Source organism: Bactrocera tryoni, chromosome 3 (assembly GCF_016617805.1).
Source record: "Bactrocera tryoni isolate S06 chromosome 3, CSIRO_BtryS06_freeze2, whole genome shotgun sequence".
Classification (NCBI taxonomy): domain Eukaryota; kingdom Metazoa; phylum Arthropoda; class Insecta; order Diptera; family Tephritidae; genus Bactrocera; species Bactrocera tryoni.
Window position 1 is genome coordinate 1,330,243 of NC_052501.1, and position 26,217 is coordinate 1,356,459.

Here is a 26,217-nt window from a genome sequence, read left to right on the forward strand (position 1 = left end):
AGGAAAATGGTGTTTAACTTTGAGATATTTTGGCTGCTCACAGGTAAGCTTACAGTTACACGCTAAAGTGACATCGACTAACCGATTGCGTGACATTAACCTCATTGCCACACGCACACACACACAGAATACAGCAAAGTGGTTTCCATGTTTAAACATAAATGCGTCGAATGCTTAATGTTATTAAAACTTCAAAATTACAACAAATGCAGGCAATTACTATGCTTTTGGGGGAAATTTATATCCATAAATATATATTCATATGCTAATGTGTAAGTGTGTGTGTGTATGGGCGCACAGTGTAATTATGATGGCGCCAAATACTTCGGCGTGTATTACAAACACACAAAACACCTGCATTCCAGCTCCGCGTGTGATGCTCTTAATTACATTAACAACAACTGTTGACCACCCTATACTTTGGATGCAACATTGCGTGTGTGCTTTGGCGTTACAACATTATGTACACCCATTCATGCACCCGACGGTAGTAATTCTCGAAGTGCTTTGCTAATTGTGGAATGTGCAATTAGGCGTAATGACAGCAATGGTCAGTCATAATATGAAGAGTAATAACAATTATTCTAATATTGCCATATTATGCAAGTGCGAATGATACTATAAGTCTGGAACTGTAAATATGGCTTTACAATTGGTGTTTGGGAAATACTTCTCTGAACACTTAGTACAGTGGGCGGCGTTTAAAGATCAAAGTGAGCCCCTTGACTTAATATAAAAGATAAAAGACAGTACAAACCACAGTACGAGAAGCCAAAAATGCGTATAGCTACATCATCTATACAGAAGATATATTTAGATTATATAAGATTACTGCAAAAGAGGTGTTTCGTACCAAAAATCAATAAAAAATACTTTCAAAATGAAATCCCATGACTTGTAAAGGCAGAGACTTTCAAAACATGTTTGCCGCTCTAATAGAACATGCCTTCTGAAAGCATCAACCGCCTCTTCAATTGTCGCAGAAAGGTTGATCTCTCAGCTTTTTTCGAACGGGAATAAAAAGAAATCCCTCGGTGCCAAGTCAGGAGAATCCTGTGAATGACTCATAAAAGCGACGTTTTGAGCGCTCCAAAAAAGCAGTTATTTCAGTCGATGAGAGTGATCTGTGATCTCGATTGAAATCACCATACATTAAAAGAAAACTCTGGACAATAATAGACGCAGGACTCAAGTTTAAGGTCACCTAGAATTCAATGCAGATAAAGCGAAAAAAATCCTGAACGCCTTATCATGAACGAAGGCAAATAAAGACTGCGTGCGTTCCAGCCGGTGGTTTTTACTGGCAAAAGTAATGAGATCGGTAGTGTTATATGCGGCTCGTACATAGATCCAGACCGTAGTCATTAAGGCCTATGTCAGACAAATAAGCACAAGCAGGCGGCACTAAGAGTTATCAGTGCTTTCCAAACACTATCAAGTGACCCTGCTGAAGTAATAACCAGTAATGCCCATTGACATCCAGGGTGACGAATCAAACGGGCTGGTCTGCAAGTTATCAGAGCCATCTATAGGAGCCAAAAGAGGAGAGAGAGTCAACAGCTTAACAATAGGGCAGCAGCGGACATCCATTCATGGATCGACAGATGAAGCCGAGGGAACCCTGATTTCCCCTTCACTTAAATATTAAGTGGAAATGGATGCCTTAAAAGGCTACCTGTCTAGATTCCAGCTTGACATTAGTCTGAATTGTCCGACGTGTTCAAAGGGCTTTGAAGACTCTGAGCATGTATTCTTTTATTGTCCTCGCTTTTTAAGTACAAGGGAAAAACTTAAAGCTACACTCGGTGGTAGTTTTACGGCGGATAATTTGACGACACTTATGAGTGAGTCCGCTGAGAACTGGAAAGCTATTATCTAAGCGGCAGCCTCAATCATGACAAAGCGGAGACAAGCAGAGCAGGTCAGGCGCCTACCAGCCCGTACCATAGAGGAGACTTAATGTCTTATCTCTCCCACGAAGCAATACTTAATCAGCTGGTTCCGTAGGAAAGTCTGGAGTTGTGTGTAGGTTAGGTTTAGCGGATTGAAGTTCCACTTTTACTTTAATAATAAAAACACTGGTCATTTATTGAGCTTCACCACTTCACCACCAAAAATTGAAGTAAGCTCACCGATTCACTGTTGCTGAGATAATCTTCGTCTAAAGTTGTAGAAAATAATGACAGGAAAATTGTTCGAGATTAAATTTCATTTCTTGGTCGAGATGAATATTTGAAGATACTGCAAATAACACAAATAATGCTTGTATGTAAAAAAATTCTGAGTTTGTAAAAAAACGCAATCAACATAAAATTGTGAGTTGCCAGACTTCAAGATGCCATATCCCGAAATATAAAGGCGACCTGCTGCTGTGGAAATAATAAAGAGTGTTTATATTATTAGTTTATGCGAATAATATAAACAAATTTCAATAAAATAAATGTTAGTACTAGAATATCGTGTTAAGAAGAAAAGCAAGAAAAAATACCATTGGAATAAAACAAAAGTTCTTGGCCACTTGCAACAATGTTTCAATTTGTTGCGTTGTTCTAAGAAATCGCACACACCTTAAACACATAAATTGGAAAACGTTGACAAAAGCCAAAGCGATGACATAACTGTTTTTGTTGCTATCTTGTACACATATGAATGTATTTATAACAGTACATGTGTCTACAAATATGTATCATAATTTTGCATCGGAAATGCCGTAGCAGGCGCTTCTAGCACTAGTTGTGCTGGGACCAGTTACTGCACGTTCAAGAAGCAAGTTTTAGGAATCCTGAGCAAGTGGTACGCTAAGGAACAAAAATTTGGTTCAAGCAAACGACCAGCTGAGCACCAAGCGAGGTAACTTAAGTGCCGTCATTAAAAGACACTCAACAAAGCAGCAAACCAGTTGAGCTGCATAAGGAACTAGTTCACTCAAGACTAATTTTTTAACTGCACAATTTTTTTTTTTTTATAAGAGAGCGCTACCACCGAGCTTAAGACAAAGCATTTCACGAATAATTAAAAACAAAATAAATAAATGTTGCAAGCGAGTTTTCCAGATATTGGCGACACCAACTTGAACCTGAGTCATGCTGCCGGCTGCAAACGCACACACACACACACAGGCGCGCACAAATGTTTTCTATGCCGCGGACACTGTGTGACACACGGCTGCTGGGCCTGTGCGCCACCTTCGACAATGTCAGGCGCAACGTGTGCCACAAGCGATTGCAATTGCCAACAACAAAAAGTGCGCAATATCAATGCACTGAGCAGCAATAGCAATAACAATAACAGTATTCGATTACAAATGTTGGTAAACAATGCCGCAGGCGACGAGTGACCATGTGGCACATTGTCACACGAGCATATGCCGCGCGCATGTATTCACTTCCATAAGTGCATATCTGCTCATAGAAGCAATCAAGAAAAAAAAAAGCAATCAAGTATGCACGTGCGCGTTTTGACCTGTGTGTGTGTGTGTTTAGTGGCATGTATATTTTCGGTTGCATAAAAGTGCAAGCGCAAACGCCGCACACCTGGGCGCGCAAGCCAGCAATCAGCTCGCATGATTTCATCGGTGCCAGCGATTCGAGCGATTCAAGCGATTACTCAACGCCAACTTAGGGATTTCGATTTCATTTATGAATCGCAATTCTGCTGGAGCTGCTGGTGGAGCTTTTAATTTGTTGTCCTTTGGTGGGCGCGCTGCCGACTCACAATTTGTTCACGACTGCCTTAAACGGTGAACTGCATCGGTCATTGCATTTTGCCATTTTGCCTCGACCAGTGGGTAAATTCATAAACAATAATATTCACAGCTTCACGGCGCGCTCGTTTTGTATTCGGAAAATAATAACAAAAATAAATATTTAAGTGTAAATGCTTTATTGAACGATTGTGCAAGCGCATTGAGGTATTTATGAGGCTGCAAAGCAAATGCATTTCAGAAAGGTATTGCCAGAGCAATTTTTTTGGCCTTTAAATTGTTATTGTGTATGTGTTGGCGTTTTAATCAAGCAAAGTGCTACAACAAATTATTTTAAATAAAAAATTCTAACATCGACACTGCTTGAATCACGCAAGTCTTGCGACAAAGTGCGCAGAATTCTTTTGAGCACACCCTTTTTAGGTTTTGAAAGGGGGCATCGAAGCGTCAAATACCTTACCAGCAAGCGATTGTTCGCAAAGTCTAATTAAAATTAGACACGATGTTTGGTTTTCCAAAAGGAATTTCTCAAGCATTTATTCGCTGAATTCCGAAGCAAAACTCACGTGGCAACTAATTATTTATAAACACGCTCCTCTTCTCTAAAACTAACTAATATATGTTCTTTTTATAGCGTTCGCATACCACAAATACCGCACGCAATGCGGCCACTCGTGCATATTCATGCCACATCGAGAGCTTGTGGGGAGGAAGGCTATTGCCTTGCCCACTGTTTCAACATGCGACGGCGCACTTTTATTCCAGAATATTCAAGGAGTGCCGTTCATTTATGGGTTGCGGAATTGATTTATATACGTAGGAAGTACATTCAACGAGTTTGTCGTGTTTATCGAAAGCAGGCAAAGAGAGGAGTAAGTTTCTCACCCTAGTCGGATTTACGTAACCGGAACGGACCTGTAACTCTATCGGGACAAGGAAGGTAAACTGGACTTCACTCCTCGAAATTACTTCGGGAATGCTTTCTGTCTCAACAACAACAACAACATGCAGTAAACTTAGCAAAAAATTGAAAGATAGAAAGCTCCAAGGCTTCCTGCCTTCAGTATAAATATTGGCATCTCCTAAGTATTATATGCTGATAGTGAATTTATGCTAACCGTTCGCCCAACTCTCAAAAACTTTGGGATATTATCCTGCTCTTTTCGTCGATGAAGTTTGGTACTAAAACTTTCTCTTTTAGTGGATCTCTTCCGTTTAGAAGAAGCTGCAATGCAATGAGTTAATTGTAATGGATACAGCAGTTAAGGTAGAATCAATAATTGAAGGACCCTGTACTGAGCGTATGAACTCGATTAAATGCATTAAAGTCAGGTAACGGAAATACAGCAATGGTTTTATCTATTCGATCGACTGAAAACGGGTTTCACGGAGCGACAATTTCAGTCTGGGACAGAAGAAAAAATCACAAGGAGCCAATTCTGGTGAAGACGGTGGTTGATCGATGGTATTCATTGCGTTTCTGGCTTTAAATTCGGTAACAAACGTATTCTTTATAGGGACGAATCGAGCAAGAACCCGTTTTCTACTCAAAATGTCCACCAAAATCATTCGAACGGAATCGGAGATGTCGAGCTCTCTTGCCATCTCTCTAACACGATCTAACGGTTTTCAAGCACCATATTTTTCACTTTTTTAATGTTTTCACTAGTCGAAGCGATCGAAGATCGTCCAGAATGAGGCATGTCTTCAACGATTTCTCGACCATCTTTCAACCGGGAAATATAATTACAATTTCCGGGTGCTTTTTGTTCCAATGTATATAAAAACGGCGAACAGACTTGCTTTTGGATTGTATACCCATGATGCGTCTTCAGTTAAAACGTCTCTGACTTATGACGATTATTATTGTTATAGCAATGCTCGCTCTTTTAATCGAAATTAAACTTTTGAAGAAAAAATTTACTTGCAGAAATCACCTGCTCGAACCACTCAAAAAATTACAAGACAAGTCAATTGAGAGGCACGCTTCGTATATTGGCATATTTAATTCTATTGGAAGATTGAAATATTCACACTGAGCATGAAAGTCAGGTGACGCTTAAAGTATCGCCAGCCTATCCCAACCTTAAGTTCAGTGGTTTCTGTGATATTTTACAAAATGATATCACATGTGCGAAAGCATTTCGTAGTCAAAGCGTATTTACGCGTGCCCCTTGTAATGTCCTTCAACATTCGGCATTTGACAGTCGCACGCACGCACATCCATCAGGAACCATTCCTATTGTCGCTCACCAAATGAACAGACTTCCTTCCAAACATACACACGCATTCCTATATCTATTACGCACGCATGTGTGTATGTATTTACATATGAGTGTATGTATGTATGTGTGTATGCTAATTTTGTGAATTGTGTTGATTTGACTAACATTTGCTTGTAAGCCCATTAGAGTTCATTTGCATGCAATGTGCAAATTTACACAAACAAACAATTGATACCTATATACATACACACTGATATGCTGAGTGGCACACATAGGCATGTAAATGTCTAACAGGTAGAGCTTGTTATAGCGTGAAGCTTTTAATGTTTGCTTAGATTAACTGCTAATATTTATTGTCTCTTGAGAAGTGGCGCTCTAGTCTATTGACTTTGCCTTGTTATAGTTGTTACTTAAACACACATGCATACACACAAATGTTTGCAAATTTATGCTTACATGTTTGTGTTTGCTCGGCTTACGTAGGAGAAAGTCATAAAAATGTCGCCGAGTCACGTTTAGCGGTACTTGGGACTCACGCGAACCGACCGCGGGCATTAGATATCATTTATGGGCTCGTAATTTTGCAAGTGTGCTCGTTAAGGTCCTTTCGTGTCTATGAATATAATTCGAGTTGTACCGACTGTATTTCGGAAGCACTTTAAAAAAGTGCTTACTTAATTGCAAACGCACAAGGTTAGTTAAAATTTCATAAAAGTTATAAAAAGCATGGTGATGCAATACTTAAAGTGTCTGATTCACTTTTGAGAAAAAAGAGTGAGGCTAAGTGTTGCAGTAATTTTGTATAATAATACACTGTCTTCACGGAAGAGACTAAATTAATGCGCAACTCATTCATGGTTTTTCTGTTACTGGGAGATCCGTATGTAGAATTCGTTTGTAGAAAGCTAATATTAAAATGGGATTGTTGCTTACGATTGTAAAGAAAAGCAGAAGTACACGTAATCCGACCTGATAAATTTTTACAGAAATTGTAGTCCTGAATAATCATACGTGGCTTTTCTTGAAGCCAACTTTACCCATTAAGGGAGTTCTGTATTGACCGAAACGAATGGTAGTCCGATGGTGCAAGGTCAGGGCTATATGGTGGATGCATCAAAACTTCCCAGCCAAGCTCGCCAAGTTTTTGCCGAGTCAGCAAAGATATGTGTAGCGTTGGCCTGATGGAAGACGAGGGCTTCGTCTGTTGATCATTTCTGGTCGTTATTTTCGACTTCTTACTTCAATCTCATAAGTTGTTGACAGTAAAATGTAGAATCAATCGTTCGACCAGGCTGGAGCAGCTCATAGTGAATGATTCCTTTCCAATCCCACCAAACACTTAGCATAACCTTTCGAGGCGTCAATCCTGGCTTTGCGACCATTTGTTAAGCTTCACCACGCTTTGGACCGAATATTTTTCGCACACTACTGTCGTATTTGATCCACTTTTCGTCTCCTGTCACCATTCACTTCAGAAATGGTTCGATTTTATTTCTTTTATACGAAATACGAAATACGAAAAGACTTTTTCGACTACCCAATATATAAATTTTATTGGTTTTCCGACGTTCCTTTTTGAGAGTTACTAATTTTTTGACAAATTTATTATACCTCATCCAAAATATAATTATAGTACATCAAGTATGAATATTAGCATAATAAACATCTTTTATAAGCCTTCCGCAGTGGAAATGTTTTAATCCTCCGGTATACTTGCATAAATAGTTCCCGCCAAGACGGCGCAACAAATCACTCAGCTCTTGAAACCATCATTTTCTTTTTGCGACTGGTATTTGATAACCGAAATAACGTCCATCGGATATTTATGCCAAGCGATTCCCGTTTATTATAAACTTGGATGAGGTAAGTCAAGAAGTAGTCTACGTTGTTAAACTCACCAACACACCGCTGCTGACCAGTAGGAAGCCTAATTTGGCTTGTGGGGTGGTCTTCGCAAACCAAACGCAGTCGCGCTGGCTATGTGCCCGAAATTCAATACAATCACGAAACTGAGACAAATAATTGGCCGTTTAATTGATTTTATGTGCTTTATTTGCAATAAATGTTCTAAACTTGTTAAAGAACACCCGTTATGAGGCAAAAATGTTGCCAGCATATCACCTATGGGTGCAGCGCGAATGAGAAATGCGCGATGTTTATGTGTCGGCAACTGTGCGTTTGGTTGGCAAATTCGAGCAAACACACACACACAAACACGCAGCCGCATTTATCTTGGTATTGATTGTGCTGCAAGTAGCACTGCGGGCTTTGTTGCGTCAGTAGCAGCCAAGCAGCCAACGCCTGTCATTGCTGATATAAAAAGCGGACCACAAAATCCAACTGATTTCGCCGTATGGCAACCGCAAGCAGGACAACGCATAACGGCTGTCACCGTTTGTTGTATTTACGACTATGGAGCACACTGTTGTTGCTGTTGTATTTCATCGCTACTGCCTCAACATACGATTTTATTTGTGGCAGTGCCACTGTAATGGAAATGTTTTCCATTTCGTTTAGCAATTTCCGCAATTTGTTGCAAGTCAAAGTGGGTTGCAAATTACGAGTATTGACTTCTCGCACAGCGGTGGACAAAGAAAACTATAAAGAAAAAGCAGTGGAATGCTTGTGAAGTAAGAAAAAATATATGCTGGGCTCTTGACTACCTGGAAGCGGGGCTGAGCGCTTTGTGTTTATGTGTGCGAAATCGGTCGATTGAAATATTATGTGAACTCCACCCTTGCCTTCGATTAGCCTTAGACCTTAGGAAATATCTGAATAATATTTTAAACGTAAAATTACTTCGTTTTTCTGGATGGTTAGGGTTAGTGTATTACGGCCAAACTTTTTTAAGAAAATTCAAAATCCTTTCTTAGCTCAGTTTATACCGATTTTTCATACAATTTACAGGATTTTTGGAAAAAAAAATCAAATTTTAGGGAATTGTGGAACGAGTTTTCAGAGTCGAAACAAAACAGGATTTGACCTCTTTTAGTTACCCTCCATATTGAGAGCCTCAGTTTCATTTTTATAAGTCATATTTCATGCTATCTATAAAGACAGAAGAAGCTTGGCAATCAGAAGTGCAAGGAAATCACAAATGACAGATATGTCTGAAGGCAGGCCAAAGCTTAGAAGTAGATGTGGCACCTAAAGATGATGATTTCTTGCTACATATCTACATATGCAAGCCAGGAAAAAGTGAAACAAGTGCCGCTTGTAGCTCTCATTATCCAAATTTGTATGGTAAATCTTAGTTTATCATCGAGCGAGAGTTTCGACATAAATTTGTATGTCTACGGAAGACTCTTTCTTCTTTATTGGCAAGGGAAGGCTACTGTAAGTAAATTACCCGCCGATGAGCTCCAAAATATTTCCCATCAATCCTGTATCTTCTACTTTTGTCTTTATTGCAGGTATTACGAGCTCGCAAACGGTTGCATGCAAATAATTACAATTGGATGAAACAAAACAGACGGGCTTTTTCTTCTTCAACTGCATGTCGTGGAGTTTTTGTTTTTGTAGGACTTAAACTAGTAGTTGAAAATGACTTTCTAGCATAGACAATCTGAAAGTTCTCAGAAACGTAAGTGCGGCTTGAAGAAGCCCAGAAATTAAGTTGTTGTAAATTTTGTATTTTTCAGATTGCTTTATTCTCCGAAAGACGTCAAAGCAATAAAATTTTTCCATTTATTCCAACGAAAGTAACACTTACGAAGAAATTACCGTTTCCGCTGAACATGCAAACATGAAGATCTGGCGAAATGACAGAAGTGAAAAATCAGTTTCGGTTTCAGTTTCACACATGCCGAATGGCATTTCGGCCACACAATCGAGGCTAATAAGCGTATTTACGGCTGCTTTTTGCTGTCACACTGCCCCAACTGACTCATACACTTAATTGCCATCAACACACACACACACACATACAAATATATGTGTGTGCAATGTGTGTGTTCTTATGTGAGTACATGTATGGCGAGCGAGCAATGAAAGTGTCGTGCACGAAAATTTCACTTTTTCTCGGATTCTCGTGGGCTGCCAGCACTTGTCATATATTTGGCTTAGTGGCTCAGCCCTTCGTGACACGATTGCCTTAAAACAAAAAGTGTGTTCACTAATTCACTTTCTTACTTTTACGGCCTTTGTATTCCACGTTTTTGTTTCTCTAACTGCTTGTGTGCCAGTTTCGTTCATTTCAGCCGCGCCGTTCGTTTTCCGATCCGTTCTTTACTTGCTGGCGTGTGTCCAGACCGCACACGACATTTGGCGCTTTCATCGCCGCTGCCGCTGCGCCACCGCCGTTCGCCTCATTTGCCGCATTCTCGTATTTGGGTCACTCATGACATAATTCCTTCTTGCATTAGTGCAACGGTACCGCAGCGGCCAACTCACATACCTCTGCCTCCAATAATCGCACTGATTGCCGCAATCGGCAGCGCGTCGCGTAACGGCAACTGCATAAGCGGCGCGACTCTCCGCGACGCCAACCGTCACCATCATCAGCGCGCTTCACACCTCGCAGGCGGCTAGCGCACGGCGTTAGCGGCGGCGGCCAAATTTATCACTTTTCCTGCATTTGGCTGTCTGAAGACGGAAATTTGTTGCTTTCTTCCTCCGCCGCGCTTTGTTCGCGGGGCAGCGACAGTCGCATAAAAATAATATAAGCGCAGAAATAAAATGCGAAAAGTGCACATTTTTATATGACAATTTTATGACGCGTCGCCGCCGACATGCTTACGAAATACGTAAATATATACGTAAATATATATCTCAATATAAATTGGCCTGTCCAATTGCGCTGCGTTCGCCGCGCCGCCCGCCGCTTTGCATAACCGCAACGAGGCGCCCAGTCTCAGGCGGCCGAGCTGTCAGGCGATTGCATTTTTATTATTGCCAAGCCAAGGCATGCAATAATAAGCGGAAACCAAATAAAGTGTGGCAGCAAAAGTCAGTGAAAAATCTCTTCTCCCTGCATTTTTCTTTATTAAAGCGATTTTTGAAGCGCGTTTATCCGCGCAGCTAACGCAGGCCCATTGTTTGTCGCGCCGCGCTGCGCGGTTTCGCATATTTGTGTGAAGTGCGAGTGTCTTTTCGCGCTCGCATTGCTTGATTGCGCTTGCCATTTTTCACTTTGTTCTTGTTGCTTTACGGCTGCTGTAGCCGTTGCCCAACCCAGGTTTGGGTGTCAGCATGTCAAAGTGTCAGTGTTAATTTTTCGAAAGTGAACGCGGTCACCTTAACGACCGCAAGGCGTACGAATGAAAACAAAAGTGAATTTCTGAAGAAATTTGTTTACACTAGCACTTAGTGATTTAGTGCGGCCAGTGAAACGAAACCGAAATAATATAATGTCATAATATGTATTTATGTAAAAAAGAATATAGACTTGCTTGAGAGAAATGTTGAATGGTGAAATGCCTTCAATTAAAGCCCTTATTGCGATTTCGAACTCAACTGCAATCTGTTTCAAGTTTTAAATTTCGATATTATGGATATCAAGTCAATCTATCAAAAAAAATTTAATTATTGTCGAGCACCTCTAGTTCTATGCTCCTTCTAAACTCAAACTGCATTTTTCAAGTGAAAGTACAGGGTTTTTCAATAGCAACGATACAAGCGTAGACCGACCGATAGGGATTACAACCGACGCCAAATTTTTTCCCGCTCTTTTGATATTTCTCTTCAGTAAGGTTAGCCAATTTATCGTTACTACTGAAATTCGGAGCCAATGGCCTCAATTTTAAGAGCGGATTTTTCACGGGCACGGTTGCGGAAATCCACACGCTGAACCCAATTTTCAACGGTTTTAGGGCTCTTATTGAAAACCCCGTTTCTAGGTATGGAGAAGGCCTGTAAAGTTCTATGGAATACCTATGGAAGGATACAGAAGCAACCATATACACGGACAGCCAGACGTAATTGCTTGAATTTTCGACACCTCATATTAATTCCAACAACGAAGTCAACAAATGCATGAAAGCTTTAAGCTTACTGGCAGGTAAACTACATGTGTCGATAATAAGGGTTCCCGGTCACAGGAACATTTTCGTTAATAAAAAAGCGGACGAGTTTGCTAAGCCAGGAGCTACTCTAGACAATTCCGAGACAGGAGAATACCATGTCGCTGGGAACGATGAAAGGCGAAGGGGAGAGATAGATCACAACAATGAGCTGCAATATCTCAAAGCAAATATGACCCAAATATGACAGGAAAAGGACTAAGGACCTACTATTTAGTTCCAGAAATAGCATATATATAGACTTGAAGCTACAATAACAGGACTAAATAGTGCATCAAAATCGCGCATCTAGCGCAAATTGAGCGCATCATGACAGCACTCCTTCCTACCTACCGGTCGAACTTCAACTTTTTTGTGATATACATTAAGGTTCACTGAACTTCAATTCAACTGAGCGCAGTTGCAAACCTTAACCGAAATGCACCAAATGAAGAATATTTACATTTTTCGAATCTCGACCAAGAATCTCTCACTTTCAACGTGGCTTGCTGACGGAATTATGTAGTAGATGCAGAAGAGCTCTGACATACACTTTTCTATATTGAGTTGAACTCGACGCAACTCAATAAGCCTTAATGCGCATTTAAGATGGTATGTTGCAACAAATGTGTACCGGTGCTTAAGTCTGTGTCTCTAATAAGAAACGTGTGAGTTGTCAAGCATAGTTACCCGGTTATTATTGGTGAATCACTGGTGACGGAACAATTACTGCTAATCGCTCCTCACACTAATCCGTGACCAGCTTTTAGGTGCAATATTTAGCCGCATTTGCGCAAATGTCGTAAGCGAGCTAAGCCGCAGCTTAGCGTCAACTGCTGTAATGGATTACTCTACAGCACCGGCACACTCCTCGAACACCGTTTGGCCGAAGCACAACTCAAGCATATCCTTGCTTACTCCTTGCGACCGAGCTGGCAGAAGCGGATGGATCAGACCTTAATCCGTTCAAGCTCAACTAATTCGTGCGCTTGCTGCTTGTGGGTTGCCTGCTACTCTTCCTTTTTCTCGCTTTAGTGTTTACTATGTTTTATACCCTCTTCATCTACCTCAAAATCAAATATTGTAGATGATCTGTTTGTCTGGTGAGTAAAGTGGGGTTAGAGCAGGTAAAAATACTACAGAAGGAAGCAGTATGAAATTGTGCCCTGCTGAGGTTAATCTTCCCGAAAGTGTAGATGTCGATGTCGTGAAGGGTATACGTACACAACCTTAAATATAACATCTACATGTTTATTTATACTACTTGCTGCGTCTATGGTGTAGGTGTTCTCATAGCAATAGACTACAGCTACAGCAACTCGCTGCAAGGCAAAGGGGACCTGCTGCAGAAAGAAACTTGCCTCGTCGTCTGCCGCCAACCGCACTCCTTAAGCTCATGTGTATGCGCGATACATTTTGCTTGCTCGTCTATCCACGCCACCTCAAAGCGCTGTATTGAGGAACTTTGCGCTGCGCTGCGCTGTGCTCTTCTGTGTTGATTATGAGCTAAGCGTTGCCACGTTGCAGCTTTTCAGTTTCCACTTTTGTGTGACTAAATGCCTCTTCGCCCAGGTGCGTGTGTAGATATGCCTGTTGGGGCACACGAACACGCACACACACTCAAATGTGCAAATGCTTTTCTTGTGTCTGCCTCAACCGCAAACGCATTGCAACTCATTAATATTAAATACGCTGCAACACGCGACGCATGAAGTATCTTCAGTTGACTGACGACAGAGTGGACTTGGAAAGCGCATCAGCCTGCTCGAGGGCTTCTTCCAGGCCGGCTGTAACAACTCTGTCCGACAAGCGCAGTTGTCGGCCTTCTCAATCTCATTGTATTAACGCTTTAACGCGGTGACGTACAGTGCGCATGTGTGTGAGTGCATGTGCGTTGCGTCTTTTGCAATTTATGCGCATTTTGATTCAATTTCATTCACGTGACTTGTAAATTATCAAGTCATGTAAGAAATCCATTCGCGTTGCCTGCATTACATATTCTAGGCAAGCTCAAGATGTGTGGTTGCGGAGCGGGGTGCGTTGCGGACCGAGCGTGCTCAGGTGCTGTGTTTAAGATGTTCTTCTCGCTTGTGAGTTCGCCTCCGACACTTTTCAGTTGGTGCGGTCTCGGGTTCTTGTGCAGCGAAAAGGAATTTTAAACGAAAGATAAAAGGGAGAAAGAATGCTGAAATTATTGAATTCGCCTACCTAAGCTATTGGTGACTAGTATTGGAGCATTTATGCTTTGATGATATAATTTTCACCATATTGAACTAATTCAGGTCTATTAGAAGAAGTTTAATTAAACGAAAGTTTTAGTAAAAGGACCATCACATAAGCAGCCATGACATCGTTAAGGAATTCAACATTCATCATCAGACAGTTTTCAACCATTTAAAAAAGGCTGGCAACAAAAAGAAGCTCGATGTTTGGATACCACATGAATTGTCTGTGAAAAATTTAATGGATTGAATTAACGTCTGCGATTCTTTGCTGAAACGAAATAAATCGTTTCTGAAGCGAATGGTAATAGAGACGAAAATTGATTCCAATACGGCGATAATGTTGCTCAACAAATGATCGCAAAATCAGGATTGACGCCTCGAAAAGTTATGCTAAGTGTTTAGTTGAATTGGAAAAGAATCATCCACTATGAGCTGCTCCAGCCTGGTCGAACAATTGATTCTAGATTTTACAGTCAAACACTGAAGAGATTGAAGCAAAAAATCGAAAAACAACGGCCATAACTGAACAACAGAAAGGGCTTCGTCTACCATCAGGACAACGCTAGCGCACAGACATCTTTGATGACTCGGAAAAAACTGGGAGAGCTTGGCTGGGAAATTTTGATGCATCCACCACATAGCTCTGACCTTGCAACATCGGACTACTATTTGTTTCGGTCATTGCAGAACTCCCTCAATGCAGTAAAGTTGACTTCAAGATAAGTCTGTGAAAATTACTTTAAGCAGCTTTTCTCCGAAAAGCCAGAAAAGTTTTACACTGCTGGAATAATGTCTCTAGTGGAAAAATTGCAAAAAGTGGACGACTAAAAGGTACATTTTGGTTCATTAAATTGAATTGAATAATTGAAGTTTGATTAGAAATACGAAGAGACTTTATATTTTACTTAGTGACTAAATGACGTTGGATCAAATTAATGTCTCGAAATGATTTAGGTTATTAAAAACCAAAGAGAAGAAAAGAAGTTGCAGGTTTACATGTAATCACTTAATTGACAATAGATTTCTGACACAAATCATTAAATAGAACAACACTTGAAAGTGTGTAGTGTAGCTGCGTTCACTCGATATTACATACAAATCATAGCCTCCTCTTGCCCTCATAAAGAAAAGTAAAATAGTGTCTCCAGGCCCCAAATGACATTAACCTCAAACAAAGCACTATAATTTTGCTCTATATGTGTTTGTGTATGTGCGGCTGCTGCAGGGAATTGATCTAAAAATAACATGAATCGAGATTGGAAATGGCGAGCAGACAATATTTTCTAACGACAAATGGCCAAGAAAATTGGCCAACCGCTCTGCCGACTGAAACACACACACAGGCACACTTGGGTGTGTAATCTTTACGGCTTCAAGCGGTTCTACACATAAGTTTATATCGGCTTTATCCTTAGCAGCAACGAAATAAATATACAACAACATAATAAGCTGGTTGCCGTGTTGTTGCATGCAACACGACTGGAGACATAGAGAGAATGGCCGCAAACGACAAATGCGAAAAATTATAGGTTAGCCGATATTGAAGCGGTAACATACAAGTACTTGTGTGTGCGTGTGCAAGTGTGCCGCAGAGTGTCATTAAGCTTGGACGTCGGCGGCTGCCTCAAATGGTTGAATTTTAATCAAAAGTCAAGTTGACGAAAGACGTAAGACACAAAATCGCAACAAAAACAACAAGTTGTGCTTCATCTCCACACATCGCTCTCTAATTAATATGTCTAATTTGAATTGTTTGTGTTCGCTGTGCGTTGAGTGATGGATTAGAAAACGGAAAAAAGTGAAAAATTAAGATTTCCCGTTTATTGTTGGCAGCAACATTTTTCCAGCGACGCTTGGTCGGAGCCAAACAGGAAAGCGGACCAGCTCGACGAACGAGCAACGCGCGTGAACAATAACAACAATTAAATGCGCTGAACAAATGAAACTAGTTCGTTCAACCAAATCGCCAGACTGATTTGCCGCGCGATAAATAGATAAATTGCCGTTTGACGGACGGTGTGTGTTGCAGTGCTGTCCGACTGACACAATGTTTGCGTTTCGTTTGTGGCGGCCGGCTGAACTAGATGCTCGGCTATTAATGCGCGTGTGTGTGCCACAGTGCCATATGTTGTTAGTGGGTTAAGCGCGCTGGAGTTAAACTCTGAATTGACACAATTTGAATATGACCGAGAGTCGCCGAGTGAGAAGTGCGGACGCAATCGGGCTTGTGTTAATGCATGTGCTCATACACGCACAGAAAGAGAAAAAAGTTTCCTCGATAATAATGAAATGAATTACACTTAATGATATGCTGACTAAATGAGTACACTAATATGCATTCGTGTGTGTGTATGTGCGTGAACCGGCTTGGAGTGTGCGGAATGTGCACTAAGAAATCATTAGTTGCAAGAACAGACCCCTGCTTGAATTTTTTCCTGTTTACTTACATATACATACATACATATAGTAGGTAGTCGAAAAAGTCTTTTCGTATTTCTAATCAAACTCCAACTTATTTTTTTTATATTTATACTAATAAATAAATATACAAATATGTTCCGCTTTGCTCGACCACTTTTTGCCATTTTTCTGTAAATCCAAATTTCGAAATTTTCGGAGATATATGACTGCAACGACATCTATTGACAAAATACGAAAAGACTTTTTCGGCTAATCAAGATTGTTCTGATTGTGTACATTAGCTGTGGATTTTAATTTTTTTCCAAATATATTATTCGCCCTTAGTTCTACATAAATCGCTGAGTCAAACAACAAAACTCTGCTCAGCAATATTCTCATTAACACAAGCTGTCTTCGATTTGCCAAGCGCTACTCTCCAGCGAATCGAACAAACTATACCAGATGTTAAAACAAAAATATAATAGATTTTTAAGAAATTGATATTTTCCCGCCCTCAATACTTCGAGAAATCAATCTACTACGAGTACTTCTTTTTCCGCACTTTTCCTACTGACCCCTTTGTTCGACCACCGGTCTTCCGTCAACATCAATTCTGTTCGTTCGCTCATAATGTGTGCATTTCGCATTGGCTTAACCAGCAGTTCCAGTGTCAGCGATTGCTGTTATTGTAGCTTGACCCAGAATAACAGGACTTCCACTTCCACTTTGAATGCAATCTAATGTCAAGATTTCCAAGATTTCTTTTTCACACACGCAGACAACGCAAATGTAATGGTTTGTTGTTGCCTTGTGAACTATATGTTATTGTTGTTGCATATTAAGGCATAATTATATGCAAAGTTTAGCCTAAAAAGCTGTCCTTGATTTCGTTTTCGTTTTCTTGTCAGCGTTCTCTGGCTTTTTGTGTAATATTCTCGGCGTTAGTCATGATTTACTTGCGACTTAATGTCAACAATAAACATCATTTGCATAGAGCGAGCGCTGTCGTAATAAGCACAGCTATTTCATTCTTCTTTTTTTCGTTCTTATTTAGCTCACTTAATATGCAGATATGCAGTCGGGTGAGATTTTACATGGAGGCGGAATTATTTTAATATATTAGATTTGTAGTTGGAAGATAAAGACAAACTCATACATGTACATTTACATATTTACATGCTTTTGAGATCACATTATAATTACAAAGGCGAAATCTGAGCGTTTCTTTTTTTATATTTAAGTGTACAGTAGAGTAATGGGTAGTTCCGGTGGGTGTAAAAAGAGAGGTCTCATGATAACTTTTGAAACTTTAATATTTTTTATTTATTTTTGAAACTGTTTGCTCTCAAAGCTGGAGAACGAGTGTACTAATTTGGTTTGAAATTTTATGAGATAATCTAATGTTACGAAAAGATTAACGCGTCTCCTAAACCTATAAAGCCAGGGTTTTTAAAACAATCTTACTAACATGGATGCATCAAATCCATATAAAAACTTCGTCCCCACTTCAATTTGTAGGGTCTAGTCTGTACATAACATGTGATCAAATATGACCCGGACTGTTCCGTTGATACTGCCCGAGCCAACGCAATCGATAAATTTTGTCTCGGATGTGTGCACTTTTTTTTCTATATTCGTGTGAATATACAACTTTTCCAACGAATGTTCGCCAATATTTTTAGCCTTACGGCATAGAGGCCTTTGCTCAAGGCTAGAAGTTCAGTTAATCTCTTGCGTTCTACTCTAGACTCTGTCCCATTCCAGTGTAAGCAGAGTAAAGGGGGGCACCCTCTGACTAAATCAACGGCTTTGCAGTTGCCAAAGATTTCATTGACACCAGGCACCCAAACAAGTCTGATGATGAAGAAGCTTGATGTTACTTCTCTATTTCTAGGAAGGGCAGACACTCCTCGACTACCTTTGAGCGAACAATTGGCAAGCTTCGCGCAAGTTTTGCTGCTCTGCTGTCGGAGTTAATGCTCACCTACCTGTATGAAGCATCACTATGTAGCACCACATTTACCGCCACCTTGATAGCAGCTACTTCTGCCTGAAAAACACTACATTAATCCGGTAGCCAAAAGCTAAGATTGACGGAGAGTTCTCTACAGAACACTTCCGCGCCAGTTTTCCCTTATAACTTCGACGCATCCGTAGAAAATCTCACTACGCATCATTTCCAGCGACTTCTCTCCTTATTTTAAGATTGATAAAATAATTTTTTACAAAACTTCAGTTCACCTGTTCTCAAGTTGAATGAAAATCACAACATCTTACCTTTTATGCTGGTTATAATCTGGAAAAGAGAAAATAGTAGAAATTATTTTTTATAATTCTTTGTTTAAATAAAAAATAAAAAACGTCCAGAAATTGTTTGAGCTAAGGCAACATATATAAATTAAGCTAATGCTCTCATTGGATTTAAAAGTGTGAACTCAATGCAATGTTGAGTTTTTGTTGTTACTACATGTTGTCGGAACTTGCATTTGCCTGCGTCTACACATTCATCAATGCGCCAACAATTAGGAACAACGTCACACCCATTCAGTTCGAACAGTTAATGGTGGAGGCTCTCAAATGTGTTGATTACCCACAGATGGTCGCTTGCCAGCGCAGTTTGAACTACATACTTTGAAAACGCTGGAGGGAACAAGGCGAAAGATGAAACAAAGTCAATGTTAAACGCTTCAATAAAAGTTGAGGACTTTGGAGAAAAGTAGTGAAGTATGCAAACAATTAAGAGAAAAATGTTAAAAAAACAAATCGAATAAAAACATTTGTCGGCATCCGAAGGCGATAAGAATGAAAGCAAAGGTAAGCAAATCGATAAACGCTTAAAAGGCAGAGGACAGAATGTGGGCTGCAGGTTGGTTCCAGCCATACACCGCCGCCGGCTATGGGTTTATAGCGTTTTTTGTAGGAGCAAAGTTATTCTAGTCCGAAAAGTAGAACATCGAGTGTTGGAAATAGTGAATTCTGCGGGCAGTGTGTCAGCGATTGCCATCGCCCACGAGGCACATTCATTCATTTTCGAGTAAAAGCGCAGAGACATCAAAGGGTTATTCACCATATTCACACTTTTCAAAATTTAACGGTCATTCGAGCCAGCGGCCAATCGAACGCGCTGAGTGTGTCAGTAGTAATGCTTGCGGTCTCCAGTAGACACACACTTGCGCATACAATTATCGCGTGTACAAAGCAAAAGCGAACAATCAATACAAGCAATAATGAAAAAAGTGTGGAACGCTTAGCAAAAGTGCCTTACCCATTGTTAGCGGGAAAGACAATTGGCGTTACAATTGAGCGCCGCTATTGAAGTGCACTCACACACGTACATACATTTAGTTATGCGAGCACATGGGGATGTGTGTGTGTTGTATTCAAATTTCATGGATATTTGCATGTGCTTTGGCTTGGGCTGACATTTGACAGCGCATATGTCAAATTTTGACAGATTTATGCTGCGCGCGCGCAAACGATGGCTAATATCGGCCGTTTGGTTTCTTTTTCAAATCAAATCGATGTAGTGGCGCTACAGAATCTTATGCGAAATCAGTTTGCCGACACTGGGAGAGTAGTCTGGGTGCGGTTTTGGAGACTTGGTAGAATTGTACTTTGCAGAAAGCAATAAATTCGCATCTATATGGATTAGAATTCAGTGTTTTCTTTCAAATGGTGTAAAAGTTTACCTGACAACTGAAGACTCGTAGTTCATGCAAAAAATTTTCTTAAAAAACACTACTCTTTATTGAATGAAATACTTCCGATTTATGTATATAATATGTCTTCAATAAAATTCCTATTAAAGCATAAGACTGAATAGAAAATTATGCTATATTGCCGTTACTAAAAATGATCGAGTAATCTCGAATTTTCATTGAATCATTTGTTTTTATTTGTGTAACCCTAAAACCTACTTGTTGTAAAAACACAAAAATGTGTCCAGTGTCCGTCCATAGAAAAAACAATTCCCTCGGGGCCTCTGCCACTCCTAACAAATCAAGTCGCACCACAAATATCGCTGCCAGTTGTTGAAACAAGTAGCCACTCTTCGTTGGACCGCTGCGCTTTCTGGCTTTCTTTCGAGTGCCGACTGTTTGTCGATCATTAAGTACTTCTCTTTCACAATTTTGTGCACATTTCCAGCAATTCACGCCAGCCAGACCGTGCTTTACACAAAACAATTCAAAGTACCAAGAGTTGTCTCGTATAATTTTGAATATATGCTCACACACACACTCACACACTTGACAGCAGTTATAACTGTTTTGTTTGATTTGCAACTGAAATTGCATGAAACTTCTTGGCTCGCGGCAACAGCACTCCGCTCGCTCCAGGCGCTTGTTGTTGCAGCCCACGCACTTGTTTAAGGTAACACGGGCTTGTAAACAGCATCTGGAGGCATTTCTATGGCCAACCGCAGCAGCCTCCTTTTTTCTTTAATTAGCTGACGCGCACTCTGGTACACTCCCTTTTGCGTCATTTGCATTTGGTGCGCTTCTACACACACACACGCACTCACAAACAACCGTTTTTACGCAAGCTGCTATGCCAGCTCACAAGTAAGCCACGGAGGAGCATTTGCGTAGGATCCAACTCCTCTGCTGCGCGTAGTGAAGTCTCATTTGACTGTTCATTATTGCCATGGCTTGTTTGTTTAATTTATTTTTTTATTTTGACGTTTGGCATCACACAGACTTCAGGCATTTTGTGCAACTCATTAGCGCTCACATTTTTAGTCTAAACTAACCCAGTTTGTAATTAAGCGATTTTCTTTCCATATTCAAATTTGCTTTGCGTTGGTGGTCGGCTTGAGTTATTGCTGTTGCCGCAGGGGAATGCCCGCTATAGACACAAGGGATCGACAAACGTCATAAAATGGCAAATTTCATAGTGTTTTTGGAGTTACTAGTGAAATTATCACAGGCCTTGTTTGTTCCCAAACCGTTGTTGGTGATGAATCTGCTTATGACTGGAGAAATTTTCCGTATCACTCGTAAAACTTGGAATTTCCAAAGGCAGAAAAGGTTGTTGTTCAATAAGTTTTGTCGTTAGCTAAGAGAGAATTTTGTTGATACACTCTTCATATGGACGTATGTGAAATTTCATTTCAATCTGTCAATTCATTCAAAGTTTACAAGCCATTTATTGTCACAATGGAAAAAATTGAATATCGTGCAGTGATAAAATTCTTATTTTTGGAAGGTGTAGCACCAAAAGAAATTCACGAACGAATGTTAAAAGTGTATAATGATTGTTCACCTACAATTAGAACAGTAGAAAGATGGGTTGCAGTAAACGTGGTCGTACAAGCCTTGAAGACGATCCCTGTGGGGGACGTCCAAAAAACGCATCAACACCAGGAATCATAGCCAAAATACAGGATATGGTTTTGGAAGATCGTCGATTGACTGAGAAAGATTTAGTAGAGGCTATACACATTACATTAGGCAGAACGAGCCATATATTAATTAAAATTTTGGGTTTTAGAAAGCTGTGTGCACAGTGGGTGTCGCATTCGCTAACAATGGAACAAAAACACATTCGAATGCGACTTTTTCAGCAACATTTGGAGCGTTTTAAAAAGGATAAAGTGGATTTTGTGCGTCGACTCATGACTATGGATGAGACTTGGGTCTATCACCATGATCCTGAATCAAAACAAGAGGCTAAAGAGTGGTGTGAACCTGGTTGTTCGGCTTCGAAACGAGTTCGTGTCCGGAAATCGGCCAAGAAGGTTACGACATCAGTTTTTTGGGATGCGAGAGAAATTTTGTTTGTGGATTACTTGAAAACCGGTTAAACAATAAATTCTGAATGTTATTGCAACCTTTTGGACCAGTTGAAGGAAAAATTCGTGAAAAAGACCCGGTTTGCAGTAGAAGAAATCCTTTTTCGTCAGCACAATGCACAGTGTCACAAGAGCATTTTGACATTGGCTAAAATCCCTTAATTAAAGCTCGAATTGTTGAAGCATCCACCGTATTCACCCGATTTGGCCCTCAGACTTCATGGGACTTTTCAAGAGCCCATGGAGCGAAGTGATGTAACTTGGTAGATGGCTTCAGTTCGTTGAATTTTCGTAATAAAGTTGAACGATTTGTAAACGTTTGTTTGGGGGACAGTTTTCCATGACTAAATACTGAACAAAAAACATGACAGCTTGACGCGACTCAGGCGTGATATGTTAAGAAAAAGTTGTTGAAAAAGTACTTCTTCTTTGATTACCAGTATATACTAGTGCTAATTTAGAATATTTCTCATTTCCAGCGAATAAAATGCAATGTAAAATGTTTGCGTAATGTGTCTCCGTTGTGTGGTGCTAGCGCAAGATGGAAGCAGATGCTACCTCTAGTGCCCGATTAACCTTTCCGAAACCCCGCGCAAAGTGCCAGTATTATTTTTAAAAATTATCTAGAAATCTGTCATCCAGCTGAAATATATGTAAATACTATTTTAAAAGTACCGTTTAGCTGTCTGTTCAAGGCTTATTCTTGTTTGTTGCACTGCAGCCAAAGCAATTCCCACTGAGATTAATAGAAAAGACATTTGCGTGCTCAGGGCTGAACGCAAATGTGGCAATGTGGCAGTGTTGCAACAATGTAATTTAGAATTTTCCCATTACAACTAATCCGCAGACCGATCAAACAGAGTCGTCACAACAAAGCAAAAAAACTTCTGCAAATGCTGCTTGTGCTGCTTCTTCCATCGCTTTTATGTTGCACACTGACATAATTTATTGCACAGAAAAATTTGCCGCAATGGCAAGGGATTTCGGAGCGAACTCGAATAAAATGCATGAGTACACACACACACACTTACCGACATACATGTGAACTTCAGTCTGAAACATAGAAGCGCATAACTGGGCCTGCAAGTGCATCTTCTATGCAAAAGCGCCGCAAAGGAACCGCCATGTGGCACAAAACAAGCGACAGACAGACTCCTATCTATGACAACTTGAGTGGCAAAGCACTTGAAAGCGCTGCGCACATAAATACCAAAAATTGCCATTTTTCTTTGCGGTTGAGTAGAGTTCTTCGGAAGACACACACACACCCGTGCACATACAAATCGGTCGCACGAGCGCTGAAAATTTAAATGCTCACATAAAACAATAATAAAAACACAATACAAATTCCCCCCAAGGCAGCCAAGTCCCTGCGGTGTCTGCTGCGGCAATTTTGTTTGGCTGCGACAACAGCGATTCGCCGATGCTTATTGTCATTGTGCCGGCGGGGTGGGGGTCTCTCGGCGGCGCTGGTTGCTGATAGTGTCGCGGTGTGCGCGCATATTTGATGGATGGTTTTAAAATCGGTAATGCAAAGGCTGCGAACACATAAACGAGTTGTTGGCAAAAAGTAACGGTACAAGGAGTGTTTGCGCTTTATGTAACTGCTGACTAACTGTACATGCGAGCACGCTGTTTTTTGTGATGTGCGCTTGTTGCTGTGGGACGGTCGGCTGGCTGGCTCTTTACTTGGTTGGTAGGTCGGTCGGTCGATTGGGCGCTCGGGCGCTCGGTCGGTCGGTTGGTGGGTCGGTCGTGTTGTTTGTTTGGGTTTGATTTGATTGCGGTTGCTGCCGCTGTGGGTTACTGTTGCCGTTTGCATATTTTTACGTTTTATGGGTTTCTAGGGAATGCCGCTATCTCGCTGCAGTACGGCCCACAGTTGCCTTGGATGTCGCAGCTGAGAAGATGGGAATGCTAATGATGATCAGTATGCTACATCGGCATCAACATCACACACTCATATCAACATACATATTTGCTCGTGCAATATGTGCACCATCACAAAGGTTTACGACATGCCGTTTCGGCGAAAATGTCAAAGCCAGCAAGCGACATTGTGTTTACAAAGCCAACAGCCAGCAACAGCAATGAGCTCACATGCGTCTGTGTGCAGTGTCGGTGACTTTTGATTGCGACGCTTTTATCCTTAGGGACTTGGTTCGGTTTGAGGGCAGCTGCAGTATTCGGCATTTGAGTTTAGATTGAGATTGAGATTGCATTCTTTCCATTTTATATTCATGTTTTTCATTCAAATACATTTGTCCAACAGAGGTCATTCTGTGACACACTTAAGTGAACCTTAAGGTGAAGCTTTTTCGAAATTTGTGCAAATTTTCATATAAATTTGGGAAAGTAGTTCGAGTGCCAAAAGTCCTTTATGTAGGGTAAATCCGTGTTACATTGTAGATACTGCAGAATAAATAATCCAAAACATATAATTTCCCAAAACCCTAAAAGGCCTATTGGAAGTCCGCTACTGCCTTTAAAAGGGTGAATGGAATTTTATCCTTACGTACAACTGCAAACGAAGCATTGATTTTAGGATAATGAAAAAAGCAGCTGGTATGATGAGGAGTGCCGTGACGCAGCGGGGAGAAAACATACTGTCTACCTCGCAACGGTACAATCGACCACAACGGGGACATGATACCGAGAGTGGAAGAAAGAAGTGAGACGCATTTGCAGACAAAATAAGCGAGAGGCCAAAATGCGTGGGTATGAAGAGCTTGACAAGGTGGCCGACAGGGGTATTGCTCGAAAATTCTACAAAAAAATGCGGCGATTAACAGAAGGTTTCAAGACCGGAGCATACTCTTGTAGAACCCCCACCATGCGCCATGTATTCACCATGCGCCAAATCTAGGAAAAGACCCGTCAATAGAGGATCGACACACACCATCTCTTAGACGATTTCTCAGCATGAAAAGGAGCAGCCTTTGTGACGCGATGTCTGGATTTGGTATCCTCGCAAAACTAATACGGCTGTGTAAACGACACCAAACGAGGTTTCAGGAAAGGCGACTCCCTACCGTGCGACTTCTTCAATCTGCTGCTGGAGAAAATAATTCGAGCTGCAGAGATTAATCGAGAAGGTACAATCCTTTCAGGAATAGATAAGGAAGCGAAGCAAATGGTTGTAAACGAGACCAATACCAATACGACAGTCATAACTGCGAAGTCGTAGATAATTTCGTCTATCTTGGAACCAGCATAAATACCACCAACAATGTCAGCCTCGAAATACAACGCAGGATAACTCTTTCCAACAGGTGTTACTTCGGACTGAGTAGGCAATTAAGACGAACCAAACCCAAACTCTAGTCACTCATTATTTCCGTCGTGCTAATGGTGCAAAGGCATGGACGATGATGACATCTGATGAGTCGACGTTAGGAGTTTTCGAGATAAAGGTTTCTTTGCGCATTGGAACGGTGAATACCGCATTCAATGGAACGATGAGCTGTATGATATATACGACGACATTGACATAGTTCAGCGAATTAAAAGACAGCGGCTACGCTAGTTAGGTCATGTATTTCGAACGAACGAAAACATTCCAGCTCTGAAAGTTTTCGACACAATGCCCTCCGGGCGAAGCAGTGGAAGAGAAAGACCTCCAATCCGTTCGAAAGACCAGGTGAAGAAGGACTTGGTTTCGCTTGGAATATCCAATTGGCGCCACATACCAAAAAGAAGAAACGACTGGCGCGCTGTTGTTAACTCGGCTATAACCGATAATAGTAAGCTCTATAGAGCAAATAATGAGAGCTTTCTCAGTTAATATACTCAAAGGACTTAGATATACTTATATGTGATAAAATTTTGCCATAAATAAAAGGTGAACTTCGGTTGGCGGAACATCTTTCTCGCT

The 26,217-nt window shown here is 40.8% G+C and overlaps 1 protein-coding gene across 2 annotated transcripts in view; it reads right to left on the reverse strand.

Moving 5' to 3' along the window:
• LOC120771068 overlaps positions 1–26,217 on the reverse strand; it is a 177,385-nt gene that overhangs the window by 56,699 nt on the left and 94,469 nt on the right. For both annotated transcript variants that reach the window (XM_040098877.1, XM_040098876.1), the window contains one exon: positions 18,830–18,848. The gene's annotated coding sequence lies outside the window, so the exon portion shown is untranslated. The remainder of the gene's footprint in view (positions 1–18,829; positions 18,849–26,217) is intronic.